Consider the following 20,632-nt stretch of genomic DNA (forward strand, 5'->3'; position numbering starts at 1 on the left):
AATAAAGCTGGAATCAATGAAGTATGTACACTTTTTGGGGGTTAAATGGGGGATTTGAGAAAAACAAAGAGATATGAGACTGCTCTGACTCTTGAAGAAATTAACGTGTCTTCTGATGGGATGGGCCCCTTCCTCATGTCCCTTTCCCTTTTCACTGTTTTTACCTGTGTGATCATTTGCCTCTACACACTCTCTCCTCTTTTCCTTTTGCTTTCTTCCCTGGTTTCTTCCTGCTGCCTTTGGTCAATTTCTTTTCTTTTTTGAGACAGTCTTGCTTTGTCACCAGGCTGGAGTACAGTGGCATGAACACGACTCACTGCGGCCTCCTGGCTCAGGTGATTCTGCCTCAGCCTTCTCAGTAGCTGGGACCACAAGCACACGTCACCACACTTAGCTAATTTTTATTATTATTATTATTTGTAGAAATGAGGACTTGCAGGCCGGGCGCGGTGGCTCATGCCTATAATCACAGCACTTTGGGAGGCCGAGGCGGGTGGATCACGAGGTCAAGAGATCGAGACCATCCTGGTCAACATGGTGAAACCTCGTCTCTATTAAAAATACAAAAATTAGCTGGGCATGGTGGCGCGCTCCTGTAATCCCAGCTACTCAGGAGGCTGAGGCAGGAGAATTGCTTGAACCCAGGAGGCAGAGGTTGCGGTGAGCCGAGATGGCGCCATTGCACTCCAGCCTGGGTAACAAGAGCGAAACTCTGTCTCAAAAAAAAAAAAAAAAAAAAGAAGATCTTGCCATGATACCCAGGCCTGGTCTCCAACTCCTGCGCTCAAACTATCCTTTCACCTCAGCTTCCTGAAGTGCCGGGATTATAGGCATTAAGCCACCTCTCCCAGCCCCTTTGGTTATTTTCTCCTCTGAAGGTCTGGATGTCTTTGTTTTCTCTCTCCCACCTGGTCTTCCCTAACCTCTGGGCACTTTGTCGCTTGGTTTTCCCAACTTCTCCCCTGTCCTCAGGGGATGATAACCTCCAAGTTGCTATCAGGCTCCAGAGAAGGTTAAAATTCTGTGATCCTGCAAGTGTGTCTGGACTTGGATGGCCACACATGTCCCTGATTTTCCAGTTAGAAATTGCTGGAATGAGCTGTAAGGGAGGGAAAACTTTCCCCCTACTTTTTGAGATTCAACTATTGAGTCTATGAAATACACTGACAACAGGGAGATTAACAGGAGGAAAATTATACAAATTTATTGCATGCACCTGGCATTGCATGAAAGAAAAGTGAGTACCTACAAACCCAGTGAGATGTAGAAGTTTCTGTGCCCTCTTCATAGTGGGCATGTGAGGGGAGATGTAGGCAACTTAGGAGACTGTAAATGATTTTGGGGCGAGATGAATGGACCCTCAGAAGAATAGGTGACATATAAGAGGGTCTGGGTATGAAGTGGGGCTCTAGTTTCCTCTCTGGGTTAGTCTTCCCTGGTTGATGAGGTATCTGGGGAGGGGACTCATGACAGTGAAGTTCCTCTTGGAGGCTCTGTCCTTAGGCAGATGAGGGAAGTTCAGAGAAAGCCTCTCCCTGCATTTGCTGTTTCCCAAGTTTGACGCCCAAAGTATCATATTTTGGGGTGGCATTTTCTGAACTCCTTCAGAGCTAATCTGTCAGAAGGCAGGTGGAGCCCGGGTCAGAGGAATCTGAGCATGCCCACGTTACATAAAAGTTATGAGTCAACAAGCACATCTTGCTCCACTTTGTTTTCTTTTTTCTTTTTAGAGACAGGGTCTCACTCTGTCACCCAGGCTGGAGTGCAGAGGCACGATCATGGCTCACTGCAGCCTCAATTTCCTGCCCTCCCTACTTTTTTAGTGTAATAGCTGAAAGATATGGAATGTGGACTTGATGAAGGGTGACTCATTAAAATTATAATAGCAATTAGGAACAAGCAGAAAAAGACCACAGGCAAGGACAGTTTCATGGGCAAGATCGTATGTTTTCCCACATTTTATATTTGGCAAGCGTGTAGGAGGGATCAACATATCCAGACTCTACTCTCCAGCTATAACTTCAGTTTCAACAAAAACCTGAATCTGAAGCCCTCGACCCGGGCCCTCTTTCCATTTCCTGAGCACTAAGCCTCCTGTTGGTGCTCTTGGCATTGACGGCTTCAAGGCGAGGGTGAATGGGCTTGTGTTAGTGACTTTGTGGATGAAAGGACACCTGAATATTACTTGTGCAGCCTCAGCACTGCCTCAGGCATTAAAGGCTATGAAATCTGCACTGGTGTTTTGGTCAGGGAGTGGAGTTGTCTCAGATCACTTTTTTTTTTTTGAGATGGAGTCACCCTCTGTCACCCAGGCTGGAGTGCAGTGGCACAATCTCGGCTCACTGCAACCTCTACCTCCTGGGTTCAAGTGATTCTCCTGCCTCAGCTTCCTGAGTTGCTGGGACTACGGGCACGTGCCACCATGCCCAGCTAATTTTTCTGTATTTGTAGTAGAGATGGGGTTTCACTGTGTTAGCCAGGATGGTATCAATCTCCTGACCTCAGGGGATCCACCTGCCTTGGCCTCCCAAAGTGCTGGGATTATAGGCATGAGCCACCACACCCGGCCTCAGACCACTTTTTATACCCTATGCGAGAAGGAACTGTCAACCTAAATAACGATCAGAGAGACTCTCTAAAAGAAAATAGCTTTACTTTGGAATAGAGCAGTGCAATGGAAATGTGCATGCCATTACTATGGCATGAGTATTCAGGGGGGTAAAGGAAGACAAAGTCTTTTTCTGAGACACGGTCTGGCTCTTGTCCAGGCTGGAGTGCAGTGGTGCAATCTCGGCTTACTGCAGCCTCCGCCTCCCAGGCTCAAGAAATCCTCCCACCTCAGCCTCTGGAGTAGCTGGGACTATAGGCATGTACCATCATGCTTGGCTCATTTTTTTTTTTTTTTTTTTTGAAACACAGTTTTGCTCTGTTACTCTGGCTGTAGCGCAATGGCGCGACCTTGGCTTACTGCAACCTCTGCCTCCTGGGTTCAAGTGATTCTCCTGCCTCAGCCTCCTGAGTAGCTGGGACTACAGGTGCGAGCCCCCACGCCCAGCTAATTTTTGTATTTTTAGTAAAGACGGGGTTTTACCATATTGGTCAGGCTGGTCTTAAACTTCTGACTTCGTGTTCCTCATGCCTCAGCCTCCCAAAGTGCAGGGATTACAGGTGTGAACCACTGTGTTCCACTGCCTGGCTAATTTTTATATTTTATGTAGAGATAGGGTTTTTTCATGTTGCCCAGGCTGGTTTCAAACTCCTGGACTCAAGCGATCCACATGCCTCAACCTTCCCAAGTGCTAGTATTACAGGTGTGAGCCACTGTGCCTAACCTGACAAAGGCTTTTAAAGGAAAAATTAGGAAGATTCCATAATTATTTTAAAATAATTATTCTTGGCTTTAAAGATCAATACCAAGGGTGATGCCAAAGGCAGTTGCTGGGCAGATGTCCTCACAGAAGTATTTTTTTATGTAATGTGAAGGCCTTTGTGCAAGGTTGTAGGTTTTACAGTCTTTTGTGATTTTTTTTTTTTTTTTTTTTTTTTGAGACGGAGTTTCATTCATGTTACCCAGGCTGGAGTGCAATGGCGCGATCTCGGCTCACCGCAACCTCCGCCTCCTGGGTTCAGGCAATTCTCCTGCCTCAGCTTCCTGAGTAGCTGGGATTACAGGCACGCACCACCATGCCCAGCTAATTTTTGTATTTTTAGTAGAGACGGGGTTTCACCATGTTGACCAGGATGGTCTCGATCTCTTGACCTCGTGATCCACCTGCCTCGGCCTCCCAAAGTGCTGGGATTACAGGCTTGAGCCACTGCGCCCGGCCGTGATTTTTTTTCTTAAATCAGGCATACAAGCATGAAAACCCTCTCTTCATGGTCTGCCCTGAGTTTTCTTAACATTAGTGACTTTATTTTAATTTTGACAACTTTCACAGAACTTAATTGTAGTCCCTTAATCCATAGTTGTCTCTGATTCTGAACTGCCCAGAGAGAAGGGACGTTAGCTGGTTGATTCCTTGGGTTTTTTCCTTTCAGTTATTTATTCACAACTGGTGTCAGACACTGGAGATGTGAGAACAGAAAAAATCATGGTACCTGCCCTTCAAGAACCACAGTCTTATAGGGGAGATAGGGATAGAAACCACAAATACAGGGCCCTGTGAGGTAGCCCATGCCTGTAATCCCAGCACTTTGTGAGGCTGAGGTGGGTGGATCACCTGAGGTCAGGAGTTGGAGACCAGCCCGGCCAGCATGGTGAAACCCCGTCTCTACTAAAAATACAAAAATTAGCTGGGTGTGCTGGTGCACGCCAGTAATCCCAGCTACTTGGGATGTTGAGGCTGGAGAATTGCTTGAATCCAGAAAGCAGAAATTGCAGTGAGCCAAGATCGTACCATTGCACTCCAGCCTGAGCAATAAGAGCGAAACTCTGTCCCTCTCCCAACCAAAAAAACAGAGGTCACAGAGTAGAATTTGGTGGAGGCAATTGTTCCAGGGTCCCAAGTACAAGGGGGCTTAAGAGCTGTCTCCTATCCTGGTCCTCCAATGAGGACTTCCTTCCTCCCTTCTTTTCTTCCACAAAGATGTAGTAAGCCCTATGAGCCTGGCTCTGAGTTAGGTCCTGCAAATACACAAATGAACAAATACCACTCCCTGCCTAAAGGAGATCGCGGGCTAATTATGTTCTTCCCAGACTCCATGCTAGGGCATTCACTGGTCCATTTTACTACCATGATGAAATGAGAAAAAGCAAGAGACAATGTAGTGAGTCTTTAAATAGAATTAAATATATTCAATATAAGATCTTTTCTCTTTAGTTTGAGGTCATGTTCCTATGTACATTCTTTCCTCAAAACATGTTGATAATAGATGATAGTCACCATTGACTTGTTTGTTTCCTTGCTTGCCAAATGAAAATTAAGCAATCTTTTGTCATATCACAAAAAGTGTGTGTGTGTTGGGTGGTGCCACTGGTTAAAGATTCATTTCCTCTGGCCAGTCGCGGTGGCTCATGCCTGTAATCCCAGCACTTTGCGAGGCAGAGGTGGGTGGATCACTTGAGATCAGGCGTTTCAGACCATCCTGGTCAACATAGTGAAACCCCGTCTCTACTAAAAATACAAAAAATTAGCCGGGTGTGGTGGCAGGCAGCTGTAATCCTAGCTACTCTGGAGGCTGAGGCATGAGAACTGCTTGAACTTGGGAGACAGAGGTTGCAGTGAGCTGAGATCATGCCACTGCACTCCAGGCCAGGTGACAGTGTGAGACTCCGTCTCAAAAAAAAAAAAAAGATTCATTTTCTGATTCCAAAAGTGGGACTAAGGCAGGGCATGGTGGCTCATGCCTATAATCCCAACACATTGGGAGGCCAAGGTTGGTGGATCACCTGAGGTCAGGAGTTCGAGACCAGCCTGGCCAATATGGTAAAACCTTGTCTCTACTAAAACTACAAAAAAATTAGCCGAGGTTGTGGCACATGCCTGTGGTCCCAGCTACTTGGGAGGCGGAGGCAGGAGAATCACTTGAGCCCAGGAGGCAGAGTTTGCAGTGGGCTGAAATGACGCCACTGCACAATAGCCTAGGAAACAGAGTGAGACTCTGTCTCAAAAACAAAACAAAACAAAAAACACCACCACCAACAAAAAAACCAAAGTGAGACTAGAGTGACCTTTTCTCATCTAATAAAGTGGGCCTGGCTAGGCATGGTGGCTCATGCCTGTAACCCCAGCACTTTGGGAGGCCAAGGCAGGCGGATGACCTGAGGTTAAGAGTTCGAGACCAGCCTGACCAACATGGAGAAACCCAGTCTCTACTTAAAAAGAAAAAAAAAATTAGCTGGGTGTGGTGGTGCATGCCTGTAATCCCAGCTGCTTGGGAGGCTAAGGCAGGAGAATCACTTGAACCTGGGAGACAGAGATTGTGGCGAGTCAAGATTGCACCATTGCACTGCAGCCTGGGCAACAAGAGCGAAACTCAGTCTCAAAAATAAATAAATAAAATAAAGTGGACCTTAATTAGGGAACATGGATTTACCAGACATGACAAATGCGAGCTCTCACGCCACTCCCTACCCTCCCTAGATCTAGAAGGGAGGAAATGGGAGAGCCCCAGGCCTCAAGAGAGGCAGGATTAGCTCTTTTCTTGTTACCCCTGTGCAAGGCACCAAGAGCAGCAGCCTCTCAAAACCCTGTAGGAGGCAGTGCGGGAAGTCCTGCACAGGAACAAGAGCAAGCGCCAGTAGCTTTTGGAAACAGTGGAGCTACAGATCAGTTGGAAGAGCTGTGACCCTCAGAAGGATGAACACTTCTTGGGCACTGCCATCTGAAGTTTACTCCCTGGCCCAGGTTCTCCGCGTGTGTCCTAGGGGACCAGCAGTACTGGGATGAAGCCAAGGCTATGGGTGTCTCCCACATGAACATCAAGGTGCTGAAGAAATTCAGCAAGAGCAAGACACTCAACAAGTATGATGCCTTTTTGGCCTTAGGGTCTCTGATCAGGCAGATCCCACAAATCCTCGGCCCAGGCCTAAATAAGGAAGGGAGGTTCCCCTCCCTGGTGACACACAGTGAAGACATCATGGCCAAAGTTGATGAGAAGTCCAAAATCAAGTTCCAGATGAAGAAGGGGCTCTGTCTGGCCATGACTCTTGGCCATGTCAAGATGACAGCCAATGAGCCTGTGTACAACGTCCATCTGGCTGTCAACTTCCTGGTATCATTGCTCAGGAAGAATTAGAAAAACATCTGGGCTTTATACATCGAGAACACCATAGGCAAGCCCTAGTGCCTATATTAAGGCACATTCTAATAAATCTTAGTGCTATAAAGAGAAAGAGGAAGACAGAGACAGATAAACAAAGGGAGAGAGACTTGGAATTCAGCAATCTCCTTTCTAGACAAGGGCTCCTCCTTCTGACATCACAGAGATGTCTGATGTTCTAGAAGTCTACAGGCCCAAGAGACCTGGGTTCATCCATCTGGTTGGAGAAGGAGAGCAATTCTACAGATGGACCCACCAGGAAAAGCTGGTGAAACACCAACAGGCTGCCCCAGAGAGGAGCCTCTGGCTCTTTTACAGGATAACTGAATGTGGCCACCAGCTTTTATCAAAATTAGCCAGGTTCTCAGAGTTTCCATGGCCCAGGCACAAATAATCCACAAACCAATCCCTTCAAATTATACCCCTGAAATAGTCACACGCATGCTCTCAACACAGCATTAGCACCTAAACTCAAACTATGACACACCCACAAGGCTGCATCACCCTGCTTTTAACTTAAAGCTTGTGGGTTGAAACTAATGTAGGAGTCAATCTGGGGACCAAAGGGTGAAAGTCTTATGATGAGGTGGCGATTTGCTTAGGGAGGAGGATGCCACGCATGCATGACATCCAGAGGTTGGGAACCAATGGTCTCACAGGAGAGTTAAATGTGTAAGCAGGCTGGGTGCGGTGGCTCACGCCTGTAATCCCAACACTTTGGGAAGCCTGAGGTCAGGAGTTCGAAACCAGCCTGGCCAACATGGTAAAACCTCGTCTCTACTAAAAATGCAAAATTAGTCGGATGTGGTGGCACATGCCTATAGTCCCAGCTACTCAAGAGGCTGAGACAGGAGAATTATTTGAACCTGGGAGGCGGAGGCTGCAGTGAGCCGAGATCGCAACACTGTGCTCCAGCCTAGGCAAGACAGAGCGAGACTCCATAACAACAACAACAACAAAAAGTATAAGCAATTATTTCAATACAGTGTAATAAATGCAGATACAAAGACAGAAAGGACCGTAGTGTAGGGATAGGGTGATGAGTTTAGCATGGGTAGAGGTGAGGGGCATCTGGTGAAAGTGCCTGAAAGGGGGACTAGAAAAGAAGGTTGGAGCCTGATTGTGAAGGGCTAGACCAGGAGTAGGTTCTCAGGAAGCAGAGCTGAGTGGAGAGCTGCTGACCAGCGACCTAGGGAAGCTGGGAGAGTCTTTCCCAAGGAGCGTCTTGGGACGCTTCCCTTGGGATGCGTCTCTTTCCTCACCTCTTGCCTTAAGGCTCTCTTCTCTTTTTTCTTTGCCCCTGCCCCACATTCCCTAAGCATGCTAGGCCCAGAACATCCTCACAGGCTGCTGCTCTAATTACTTCATCCCATTTTAATTCTGCTGAGTTAGGAGCCTGTGAACTCAAGAGGAAATTCATGCAAAATACCCAACAAATTGAATGTGCTGGCGTTTTAGAACAGGTCTGACCCTATCTGCCCCCTTCATCCTCCCTTCCTGTGGCCCTGCCCCTGACCAATCTCAGCTGGAGAAATCAAAGGTAGAATGTGCTGGTGGGAAGAGAGGGTGGCATTGATGAAGTAAGATGCTGGTTTCACTGAATCGTTTGAGCCATTGCTTGGAATGAGGACAGGGTGGGAGCTTTCTGATGGGAGCCTTCTGTGGGAGCCTTTTTAGAACTGATGGAGTCCATATCTGGAGACTTGAAATACTATGTATGTTTGTGAGTTTTAATGTTTCCTTGTCCCTCAAGATACTTACAAGTTAGGAGAGATTTCTTATTCCAGCTGTTTATCCATGGAGATGCTAAATCACTGAGAACAAATGGATGGGTGTTTTTTTGTTTTTCGTTTTTGAGATGGAATCTCTCTCTGTTGCCCGAACTGGAATGCAGTGGCATGATTTTGGCTCACTGCAACCTCCACCTCCCAGGTTCAAGTGATTCTCTAGCCTCAGCCTCCCGAGTAGCTGGGACTACAGGCATGCACCACCACATCTGGCTAATTTTTGTATTTTTAGTAGAGAGGAGTTTCACCATGTTGGCCAGGCTGGTCTTGAACTCCTGACCTCAGGTTGATCCGCTCGCCTCGGCCTCCCAAGGTGCTGGGATTACAGGTGTGAACCACTGTGCCCAGTGGATGGCTGTTTTAAAATCAGCCAATTCTCAAATTTGAGACTAGCCTGGGCAGCAAGGCAAAACGCTGTCTCTATTTAAAAATACAAAAATTATCTGGGTGTGGTGCTGCATGCCTATAGTCCCAGCAACTCAGGAGGCTAAGGTGGGAGGATGGTTTGAGTCCGGGAAGCAGAGGTTGCAGCGAGCCGAGATGGCACTACTGCCCTCCAGCCTGAGCAATAGAGCCAACATCTCTCTCAAAAACAAAAGAAAGCAAAAAAATCAGTGATTCTCAAAATTTTCAGTCTCAGAACTCCATTATACTCCAAAAAATGACTGAAGTCTTTAAGACTTTTTATGTGGTTATCGCTATGGGTATTTACAGTATTCAAAATGAAAACTAGGATCCTTTTATAGATCATAAGTGGGATGATTGGGTTTTCATGCCCGTGTGTGAGATGTGCTTCCCTCAAACCTTGTTATGATGGTGGCACATTACCCATCTGATGTGAAAAAAAAGAAAGCAAGCCTGAGACATTGAAAGAATATTTATTAATCCATTTAAATTTTTTTTTTTTTTTTTTTGAGATGGAGTTTCACTCTTGTTACCCAGGCTGGAGTGCAATGGCGCGATCTCAGCTCACCGCAACCTCCGCCTCCCGGGTTCAGGCAATTCTCCTGCCTCAGCCTCCTGAGTAGCTGAGATTACAGGCACGCGCCACCATGCCCAGCTAATTTTTTGTATTTTTAGTAGAGACGGGGTTTCACCATGTTGACCAGGATGGTCTCGATCTCTTGACCTCGTGATCCACCCGCCTCGGCCTCCCAAAGTGCTGGGATTACAGGCTTGAGCCACCGCGCCCGGCCTTTTAAATTTAAAATGCCAAAAATAAACCATTATGTGTTAACATAACTAACACATTTTGGTGAAAAATGTACTATATTTTCCCCAAAAAATAGTGATGAAATTGGCATGTTTTACATTTTTACAAATCTCTAATAACTGGCTTAATAGAAAATACCTGGATTCTCACCGGGTGCAGTGGCTAATGCCTGTAATCCCAGCACTTTGGGAGGCTGAGGCAGATGGATCATCTGAGTTCAGGAGTTCAAAACCATCCTGGCTAACATGGTGAAACCCCGTTTCTACTAAAAATACAAAAAAAAGCCAGGCGTGGTGGTACACGCCTGTAGCGCCTATAATACCAGCTACTCAGGAGGCTGAGGCAAGAGAATTGCTTGAACCTGGGAGGTGGAAGTCTCAGTGAGCCAAGATCGCACCATTGCACTCCAGCCTGGGCAACAAGAGCAAAACTCCATCTCAGAAAGAAAAAAAAACCCAAAAACTGGATTGTCTTATCTTATTCTCTTATTGCAATTAATTTTTTTTTTTTTTTTTGAGGTAGCATTTGTCAGCCAGGCTGGAGTGCAGTGGCATGATCTCAGCTCACTGCAACCTCTGCCTCCCGGGTTCAAGTCATTCTCCTGCCTCAGCCTCCGAAGTAGCTGGGATTACAGGTATGCACCACCACACCTGACTAATTTTTGTATTTTTAGTAGAGACAGGGTTTCACCATGTTGGCCAGCCTGATCTGGAACTCCTGACTTAAGTGATCCACCTACCTCAGCCTCCCAAAGTACTAGGATTGCAGGTGTGAGCCACCACGCCTGGTCTAATCAGTTTCAATATGTTGTTTTGGCTGTACTTCTGGATTCAAGTGATCTGCCCGCCTCGGCCTCCCAAGGTGCTGCAATTACAGGTGTGAGCCACTGTGCCTGGCCAAAGCTATTATTTCCTAACTATCTCTTTAATTCATGACATGAAGTAAATCTAGCCTCACCGAGTTGGAAAAGTGGGAAATATTTTAGTCTTCAGATAATTGTGGATATTTTTCTTGGACACTACACCAGAAGTTGACACAAATAGTTTTTTCTTTCTTTTCTTTTTTCCTCACCACTATACTAAAGAGGAAACATAGTTTCTTAAAGGTATATGGAATCTGAAATCATATCAATCAACTCCTATTCTATTACATTAAAATCCATTTGTTAATCTCAAACTTTGAAGAGATTTTGTAACACTGTTCATTGGTCATTTGGAAAATATAGGTCCACTGAATTATATATAGCTTCTAAATGTTGATGCATTTCATTACACAATAATTTTAAAGTTACATTCATTATATCACTATCAATCAATCTCATCAAAGAAGTCTTTAAGTATTAGGAAGTTTTCAAGTTCATGGTGACAGATACAAGTGTTCCAAAATTCTAATTTTTCACTTGGAAGCTTGAATTTTATTATTGGCAACCAATACTGTCAGTTGTTTTCCTTGAAGTAATAAGCTCACTTTGTTCATTTTTGGAAAACTATCTGCCAGACACTCAAATCTGAAAAATCATAGTTTGTCTCTGTTATTCTTTCAAGTAAAAATAATTCTCCTTGCCGAGTGCCATGGCTCACACCTGTAATCTCAACACTTTGGGAGCCTGAGGCAGGAGGATCGCTTGAGCCCAGGAGTTAGAGATCAGCCTGGCAACAGAGTGAGAGCCTGTCTATACAAAAAAATAAACAAAATTAGCCAGGTATAGTGGTGTGCGCCTGTAGTCTCAACTACTCTGGAGGCTGAAACTCCATCTCAAAAAAAAAAAAAAAAAATCTGATAGGCAGGAGCAGTGGCTCAAGTCTGTAATTCCAGCACTTTGGGAGGCTGAGGTAGGAGGATCACTTGAGAATGGGAGCTCAAGGGTGTAGTGAGCCAAGATTGTGCCACTGCACTCCAGCCTGAGTGACAGAGTAAGACTCTGTCTCAAACAAACAAACAAACAACAAAAAAACCCTCAAAAAGCAAAACAAAACAAAAACCAAAAAAAAAAAAACCCCAGACTGGGTGTCATGGCTCGCACCTGTAATCCAAGCACTTTGGAGGCCAAGGCGGGAAGATCACCTGAGGTCGGGAGTTCAAGACCAGCCTGACCAACACGGTGAAACCTCATTAAAAAAAATAAAAAAAAAAAGAAAGAAACCCAAAAAACCCAGAACAAAACAAAATGATATTCCATGAAAAAAGAGGCTAGCTCTGCTTGAAACAAAGACAACCGCAAAAGTGCTTTTCCTGGGGACTATTGCTGTACTTGGGATACAGCAGAAATGCTTTATGTGTACTTTCTATTTTGCCAGAATTTTTTTTTTTTAGTGCTCCCCTCTTGTCACCCAGGCTGAACTGCAATGGTACACTCTCAGCTCACTGCAATCTCCACCTCCTGGGTTCAAGCAATTCTCCAGCCTTGCCTCCTGAGTAGCTGGGATTACAGTTACACACCACCACGCTGGCTAATTTTGTTTGTTTATTTATTTACTTATTTATTGAGACGGAGTCTTGCTCTGTTGCCCAGGCTGGAGTGTAGTGGTGCGATCTCGGCTCACTGCAACCTCTACCTCCTGGGTTCAAGCAATTCTCTGCCTCAGCCTCCTGAGTACTGAGGCGCCTGCCACCATACCTGGCTAATTTTTGTATTTTTACAACTTGGGGTTTCACCATGTTGGCTATGCTGGTCCCGAACTCCTGACATCAGGTGAGCTACCCGCCTCAGCCTCCCAAAGTGCTGGGATTCCAGACTTGAGCCACTGCTCCCAGCTGTCAGATTTTTTTTTTTTTTTTTTTGAGATGGAGTTTTGCTCTTACTGCCCAGGCTGGATGGAGTGCAATGGCATGATCTTGGCTCACCACAACATCTACCTCCTGGGTCCAAGCAATTCTCCTGCCTCAGCCTCCCGAGTAGTTGTGATAACAGTCATGTGACACCATGCCTGGCTAATTTTGTATTTTCAGTAGAGATGAGGTTTCTCCATGTTGGTCAGGCTGGTCTCAAACTCCTGATCTCAGGTGATCCACTTGCCTCAGTCTCCTAAAGTTCTGGGATTACAGGCATGAGCCACCGCGCCCAGCAGAATATTTTTTAAAAAGTACCCAAGGGCTGAGGTTTAGTAGAAATTAATAATCTTTACTGTTTGATCAAGAAAATTCTTTTTTTTTTCTTTTCTTTTTTATTTCAGGCCCATACTGGCTGAAAGAACATTGCTAAGTAAACAGGACATGTTTTTAGTGCATGCACATGGCAGTGAAGTGTACTATGACTGCTAGCACAGGTTAGCACCACTGTCGTGATTTGTGCTGAGGCGCAGGCTGTTTTACCCACCATTGTTTTTGCACCATCAGTGCAAATGTCAACACAATGAAAAAGACACATCATGTCTTACACTATTATGAAAATAGTTTTAGCTGGGCACAGTAGTTCATGCCTGTAATCCCAGCGCTTTTCGAGGCTGAGGTGAGATGATGGCTTGAACCCAGGAGTTCAAGAACAGCCTGGGCAACATGGCAAAACCTATCTCTACAAAAAAATACAAAAATTAGTTGGGTATGGTGTTGTACACCTGTGGTCCCAGCTACTCAGGAGACTGAGGTAGGCGGATCACTTGAGCCTGGGGAGGCAGAGGTTGCAGTGAGTCAAGATCGCACCACTGCACTCCAGTCCTGGCAGCAGGAGTGAAACCCTGTCTGAAAAAAAAACAGAAACAAAAAACAAAAACAAAAAAGGAAAGAAAATAGTTTTAACCTCACAGCCCTTTGAGAAGGTCTTAGGGATGCCCCAGGGTTCCATGGAGCATGTTTTCAGAACCACTGCCCTAAATGACACGTCTGAGTTCCTCAGAGTTGGTCCTAGGCCTCTTTCCTTCTCACTCTACTCTCTCCTTAAGCAAGCTCATATACTGCCTTTGAACTACCTCTGAGTAAATGACCTACACGTTTGTCATCTCCAGCCTGACCTCTCCCTGGGGCTCCAGGTCATGTATCCAACTGCCGGCTCAATTTTGGCAGTTGGGTGTCTCAAAGGCAATATGTCTGAGACTTTACTTCTGGTCTTCCATCCATTTATATAAGCCCAAATCCTTGTCACTATGTTCCTCCTCATCCCGTATCTAATCAATCATTAAGTCCTGGAAATCCTGTTATTTCCCCTCCCTCCCTCCCTGCCTCTCTTCCCTCCTCCCTCCCTCCTCCTTTCTTTCTTCCTTCCTTCCTTCCTTCCTTCCTTCTTCCTTCCTTCCTTCCCTCCTTCCTCTCTCTTTCTTTTTTGTTTTTTGAGACAGAGTCTTGCTTTGTTGCCCAGGCTGGAGTGCAGTGGTGTGATCTTGGCTCATTGCAACCTCCACATCCTGGGTTCAAGTGATTCTCCTGCCTTAGCCTCCTGAGTAGCTGGGATGACAGGCATGCACCACCATGCCCTGCTAATTTTTGTATTTTTAGTAGAGATGGGGTTTCACCATGTTGGCCAGGCTGGTCTCAAACTCCTGACCTCAAGTGATCTGCCCACCCCAGCCTCTTAAAGTGCTGGGATTATAGGCATGAGACATCACTCCTGGCCAATGCTGCTATTTCCTAAACATCTCTTTAATCCATAACTTCTCTTTGTCTCTACCACCATCACCACTACCAAAGCAAAATACCATTATCATCTCTTGCTGCATTACCACAACAGGCCTCCTTCAATCTGTTCTCCTCATTGTAACCAGAGCAATTCAAAATGCAAATCTGATTATGCCAAAACCTTGTTTAAACCCTTCAACAACCTCCTATTGTTCTCAAGATAAAGGTCCAAATCGTTAACACGGTCTGGTTCCCCAATCTAGGTCAGATTCTAAAAGTTCTCATAGAATCATGCCCCCTTCTTTCATAACACTCATAGTGGTTTGTATTTGTATATTCATTAGTAGGATTATTTGACAGTCCATTAGTAGGATTATTATTACAGTCCCTGGTGGGACTGTAAGTTCTATGAAAGCAGAGACAGCCACAAAGTAGACATTTTATGAATATTTGCTGAGTCAATGATTGAATGAGGACTAGGACAACTCCTCTGAGCATGGAATAACCTCTGAGAAATAATTCTTCTGCCCTAGGCCCTCGAGTTGGCAAGACCTATTTTCATTTTTATTGTCTCATAGCATTTCAAAGAAAAATGCTGCTTTGTCCAGGCATTCCATCATAGTGTCTTCCTAAGCATGGGGCACATTTATCTTCCTTTTCACACAGGCGCCCTCTTTGCTCCTCATCACTTGTCCTGCCAAAGGCTCTTGAAGAGGGTTAGCTAGCAATACTCGTTCTTCAGGATTGTAAGAGAGGGACTCCATCTTCCTCTCCTACTAGGTGCTTGGCTAGGAGGCCCATTTCTGCCACAGAGAACAAAATGTATTACTAGAGAGCAAAGGAAGAACAAAGGGAACAAGAGAGAACAAATTACGGTCTTTCCTACAGAAGGGAAGGGAAGGGAAACCAATGTTTCTCAAGTAACTACTGTGTGCCAGGGACTTTGAGACTTTTCTTGTCCCCTTTTCTTGTCCCATCTTTTCCTGGGCTTTTTTTTTTTTTTTTTTTTGTGAGACGGAGTTTCGCTCTTGTTACCCAGGCTGGAGTGCAATGGCGCGATCTCGGCTCACCGCAACCTCCGCCTCCTGGGTTCAGGCAATTCTCCTGCCTCAGCCTCCTGAGTAGCTGGGATTACAGGCACGCGCCACCAGGCCCAGCTGATTTTTTGTATTTTTAGTAGAGACGGGGTTTCACCATGTTGACCAGGATGGTCTCGATCTGTTGACCTCGTGATCCACCTGCCTCGGCCTCCCAAAGTGCTGGGATTACAGGCTTGAGCCACCGCGCCTGGCTTTCCTGGGCTTTTAATCTTTACAAAAACCCTATGAGGTAGGTGTTATTGTCCCATTTGTATAGATGAGGAAACAATGGGCCCACAGAGGTTAAGAAACTTGCCTAAAGATACACAATATGTGTATTAGTCCTGTTTGCCTACCCACCCTACAACCCCTTCTAAGGGACTTAGTACTGGCCAAGACTTCGCAGCAGGCCACATTATACACCATATGACATCACCTCTACCCCAGTTGTTTAAATCACCACTTATCTACCCAGGCCTCTTCTGCCCTAGGTGATTAGACCAGAGGGCGATTCTAACCTTAGTCCTGTTGGTCCACGGGCTAGCCAGTCACCTCTGACTTATTGCCTGGTGCAGAAAGACAGCTGGCCAATAGAATTCCCTCTTAGTAACCTCAATCTGAATCAGAATTCCCCAAGAGGGAGCAGAGCTTGGAAGAGACATAGAAGATCCCAATGCGGTGGAATCACATTGAGGGCGGGCAGAGCCTGAGAAGGAAGAGCTGTGACCTCTTCACCCCTCAAGAGCCCCTGAGGAGTCTTGAATTCATATTCCTCCTCAGCTTCAGCACCTGCCCCTGGGGTTTCCTGAGAGGTCACCGTGGTTCCACGTATATTTTTATACTAAACTTCTATGCCTGAGCTAACTCAAAGGATCTCTTTTCCCCTAAGAGTCCGCTACAAGTGGTTACAGAGTGGCAGAGTCAGGATTCGAACCCAAGCCTGTCTGCACCCCCTGGCCCATCCTCCTTTCACTATTCCACAGAGGGTGAGCCTTTGAGTGGTGTCAAGCCCTTGAGCCTACTGTCTTCGAATGAGCAAAGCCAGCTTTTGTGCAAGGCACCAATTTAAAGGAGATCATGAGGGGATCCTCACTTTCTGAATGCTCTGAGGTGGGCCAAAGACTAACAGTGCCTGGCCTTGCTTTGGGAAGCTTTCCTGAGTACCAGCCATGCTGTCTAGAAGCCTTCCTGCTTCAGGCCACAGTTCAGTGTGTGACATCACGTATGAAATCACTAATCATCAGCGACATCACTCGATGATGCCATTTCCATGATAGCCCTAAATCTTGGTCAGCTCAGGATGGGAAACCACAGAAAGCTTGAGAATCAGGCAGACCAGGATTCAAGTCCTCTTCCTGACTGTTTGTTCTTGGGAAAGCCAGGACTGCTTTTCCTGTCTGCCCCTCCGTGTCCTTGTCTGTAAAAACTGGGAGCCAAGCAAGGTGGTGCACACCTGTGTTCCCAGCTACTCATGAGGCTGAGTCAGGAGGATCGCTTGAGCTCAGGAGTTCAAGACCAGCCTGGGCGATATAGCAAGACTTTGTCTCAAAAAAAATAAAATAAAAATGGTGGGGAAATAGCTCCTACCTCACAACAAAAGTCACAGAGATAGATATGCAAGCTCCTGCACTGCGGGGAGTTGGTGCTTAATGGGTACGGAGTTTCAGTTGGAGAACATGAGGTTCCGGAGTGGGATGGTGGTGATGGCTGTATAATACTTTGAGTGTACCTAATTCACAAAACTGGACACTTTAAAATGGTTGGGTTTATGTTATTTTATATATATATATATATCTATATATATATATATATATATATTGAGAGGGAGTCTCACTCTGTTGCCCAGCCTGTAGTGCAGAAGCACAATCTCGGCTCATTGCAACCTCCATCTCCCAGGCTCCAGTGATTCTCTTGCCTCAGCCTCCCGAGTAGCTGGGATTATAGGCACCCACCACCACACCTGGCTAATTTTTGTATTTTATTAGAGACAGGGTTTCACCATGTTGACCAGGCTGGTCTTGAACACCTGACCTCAGGTGATCCACCTGCCTTGGCATCCCAAAGTGCCAGGATTACAGCCATGAGCCACCGTGCCTGGCCTATGTTACATATATTTTACTAAAACAACAGCAACAATAAAACGATCTTACCTTGGGCCTCCCATATAGCGGGTACCTTAGAAATGCTGATTTTTCATCTTTATCCCATGTAGCAGAAGCCAAGGTCCAGATAACCCCGATGCCCTTAAACCAAGGCAACCCTCTGGCCTCTCCTTCAAGACCCTGAGACATAGGGCCCACCATAGCACCCTGCCCCAGAGAACTGGAGGCCCATCAGAGCAATGAAGTAAAGTCTCCGGACCTGGGAGATCAGGACACTCCTATGAGCTAGAATTTTCAAGGCAAGAGCCTTGAAAGGACTTGGGGCTGAGAAGAGCTGGGGCCAAGACTTTACCAGGCCTGGCCCCAGCCCCAGGACACCAGGCCATGGGGCAGTGTCCAGCGTTCTGCCTGCAGGGGCCCTTCCCGCTTGGAGAAAGGAGAACTGGGTGGGCTTCTCATCAGGAAAGAGGAGATGGTTGAGCCGCATCTCCACTGAAAACTCCAGGGCTCATCTGGGAGGCTCCTTTCTCTCTAATTATCAGTTTTCTGACTCGCAATGCTCATCGTGTGCTGTGTGGGGCTGGCCTGGTTCCTCCACCTCTTCCTCACAGCAGCCCCCTGCCTCCCCCAAAGCCAGTGCCTGTGTTAATATGATAATGCCATGATAGTGGCCAGGAGATGGTTTTAGCTAACTGATTAGGCCCTCTGGAGTGGCATCTGAGGCACAGGCTTAATTCTCCCTGGCAAGGAGGCAGCTGGGGCCCAGGGCTGGAGAGCACATGGCACTGGCTGGGAAATTGCATCTGGGAAAGCACTGAGGGGGAAAATTGGAAGTATCAGAACTTCCCAGGTTGCTATTCCACAGAGGCCAAACATCGTTAGCAACAGCACTAATTATGATCCAGGAGAGTCAGGCCTGGCTGCCTAGCCTGCCAACGCAGTCCTTGAGAGTGGCCTTGGGAGTCAGTAGGACAGAGGCAGAGCTGCAGGCAGGCTGGGGCTCCCGGCAGCAGGGTGGATTTGGGAGAGGAGAGTGCAGAGCGCTTCAGACTCATGTGGAAGGGAAGCTGGATAGATTGAGTTGCTGGGTGCCCTGATGCCCTTTAGAGGCTTAGAACTATGACAGGAAGGGTGGAAATTAGATCCCTTTAATAATTTCTACCTGTCAGGAATTCAGAATCATCTATATTTGTCTCCACTTCCTCTTTTCCCATTCCTGCTTGTCCTCAGTGCTCCAAGGCAAATTCTCTTGTCAATGTCACCAGCAATTTCCATGTTGCTAATTTCAGTTGTCACTTCTGAGTCCCCGTTTTACTCATCCTAGCAGTGGCATTTGATATGGTTGGTCACTTGTTTTTTCATAAAACACTCTTCCTTTGGCCTCCATGACACACCCAGTTCTCCTCCTACCTCCATCATCTCCTTGGCTGGCTCCTCACCTCCCCATCTCTGGATGCCTCCGAGCTGTCCTTACACCTGTTCTTCTTCATCCATCTTCACTCCCTAACTAATGCCATCTATCTCTGGACTTTAAAGTCAGCTATGTTGATAGGTCCTGGTCATACCCAGCGGTGACCCAGTGGCGACTTGCCATCCCCACATGAGTCTCTCTCATAGTCCTCTCAAATTCAGTGGTCCCTGAGTCTTCCCCAGGGCAATCAATGCAAATCTGTTCTACTAGAGCCCCAATCTTGGAGTCATTCCTGGTTCTTCTCTTCCGTTCATGTCCCCTTATCCAATCCTTCAGGAAATGCTGTCAAGTTCTACCCTTTAAATTATCTCCAGAATCTGGTCACTTATCCCCAGTTACACCACTAACACTCCCATCAGAACCACCCACTGTCATTGCTTGCCTGGGAAATTACAATAGCCTTTGAATTAAGTATAACAAAGGCCTTCGTGGTGGCTCACGCCTATAATTACAGCCAAGGTGGGCAGATCACTTGGGGCCAGGAGGTCAAGACTAGCTTGGGCAACATGAAAAAACCCCATCTCTACTAAAAAATACAAAACTTAGGCGTGGTGACTCACGCCTGTGATCCCAGGTACTTGGGAGGCTGAGGCATGAGACTCGATTGAACCCAGAAGGCAGAGGTTGCAGTGAGCCAAGATCATGTCACCCTTGGCAACAGAACAAGATTCTGTCTCAAAAAAAAAAGAACTAGGTACAATATAGATGAGACTGCGATATTACTGTCCCCCAAACACAGAGTTGTACACAAGATAGAACCTTGCTTCTTTCTCATGTATGAACCTGTGTAGGAGTAGCCCAGGGTTAACATAGTCATCACACAATGTCAAGGACCCTGGCTCCTTATGGCTTGTTGCTTTGTCATCTTTAGCAGGTAACTTCCATCTTGTGGCTTAAGGTGGCGTCTCCAGCTGCCACCATCACACCCATGAGCTTGTAACCCGTAGAAAGGGAAGAAGGAAGAAGTGGAGGGCAGGCCCATTCCTTTAAGAACATGAAACTTGGCCGGGCGCGGTGGCTCAAGCCTGTAATCCCAGCACTTTGGGAGGCCGAGGCAGGTGGATCACTTGAGGTTGGGAGTTCGAGACCAGCCTGACCAACATGGAGAAACCCCATCTCTACTCAAAATACAAAATTAGCTGGGCGTGGTAGCACATGCCTGTAATCCCAGCTACTTGTGAGGCTGAGGCAGGAGAATTGCTTGAACCTGGGAGGTGGAGGTTGCAGTGAGCCGAGATGGCGCCATTGCACTTCAGCCTGGGCAACAAGAGCAAAACTCTGTCTCAAAAAAAAAAAAGAAAAAGTAACTACATGAGGTGATGTGATGGATGTGTACATTAGTTTGATTGTGGTAATCATTTCACAATGCATACAGATACCAAAACATTACATTGTACAGCTTAAATACTATATAACATTTTTATTTGTAAATTATACCTTAATAAAGTTGGGGAAAAAAACACAAAGAAATAGCACAATGTGTCTAGCTGTGCTGAGCTCTCAAGAACATGACCCAAGAGTTGCAGTTATCTTCTCACATCCCTTTTGCTGGCATTTTGTCACGTGGCTGTGCTTAGTTGCAAGGCAGTTTGGGAAATGTAGTCCTTTTTCTGAGCAGCCATGTCCCTAGTTAAAATGTGGAAGGAAAGGATGAATTTGGGGGGAAAATT

General features: G+C 46.3%; 1 non-coding gene and 1 pseudogene across 1 annotated transcript; both read left to right on the forward strand.

The window, feature by feature from the left end:
• Positions 1 to 1,061: 1,061 nt before the first annotated feature.
• Positions 1,062 to 20,036, forward strand: LOC116531615 (annotated as a pseudogene).
• LOC116531710 lies at positions 9,284 to 9,387 on the forward strand. Its single transcript, XR_004260541.1, has one exon. It is a non-coding gene; the product is annotated as a small nucleolar RNA U13 (small nucleolar RNA).
• Positions 20,037 to 20,632: the final 596 nt, after the last annotated feature.

This window comes from Sapajus apella, unplaced genomic scaffold, assembly GCF_009761245.1.
Source record: "Sapajus apella isolate SASKATOON/1434 unplaced genomic scaffold, GSC_monkey_1.0 scaffold71, whole genome shotgun sequence".
NCBI classification, from domain to species: domain Eukaryota; kingdom Metazoa; phylum Chordata; class Mammalia; order Primates; family Cebidae; genus Sapajus; species Sapajus apella.